The sequence below is a fragment of the Rattus rattus genome, chromosome 3 (assembly GCF_011064425.1).
Source record: "Rattus rattus isolate New Zealand chromosome 3, Rrattus_CSIRO_v1, whole genome shotgun sequence".
Lineage (NCBI taxonomy): Eukaryota > Metazoa > Chordata > Mammalia > Rodentia > Muridae > Rattus > Rattus rattus.
Genome location: NC_046156.1, coordinates 197,557,470 through 197,557,985, shown reverse-complemented (window position 1 = coordinate 197,557,985; position 516 = coordinate 197,557,470).

Sequence of the window (516 nt, the reverse complement as noted above, 5' to 3'; positions counted from 1 at the left end):
TGCCAAGCAACTGTGGGGCGGAGCTTACCTGGCTGTTGCCAGGTAGCTGTGGGGGCGGAGCTTAGACAGAATACCAACAGTGGTGGCAAAGAGAACGCAACAGTACTCTCATCGAGCATCCAGGATATGCGGAAGTAATTCAGCCACAAGATGACCAGAGCAAGGGAACATGAGTGTCCCTGATAGAGACTGGCCCAACTGGCTAAGGCTGATCAACAGAACGTTCATGGGTTTTGAATACTTGTAGCTCTTTAAAGCATAAGTAAGGATTTCCTTGCCCATCTCTTGTCACAAATTTAAAACCCTCACAGCTTGTACAATGTCACTTTTTAACTTAGACTAGGGTAACCTTTTCTTGCAATGAGCTGAAAACAAAACAAAACAAAACAAAACCAAAAATCCCCAGCAAATCAAAACCAGAGCCATGCTGTCATAAACGAACTAGACTGTTTTGAACCTTTGCCGTTTACTTCCGCGGTCCAGTCTTTCTAGGCTAACACTTTCCAAAGCAAACGA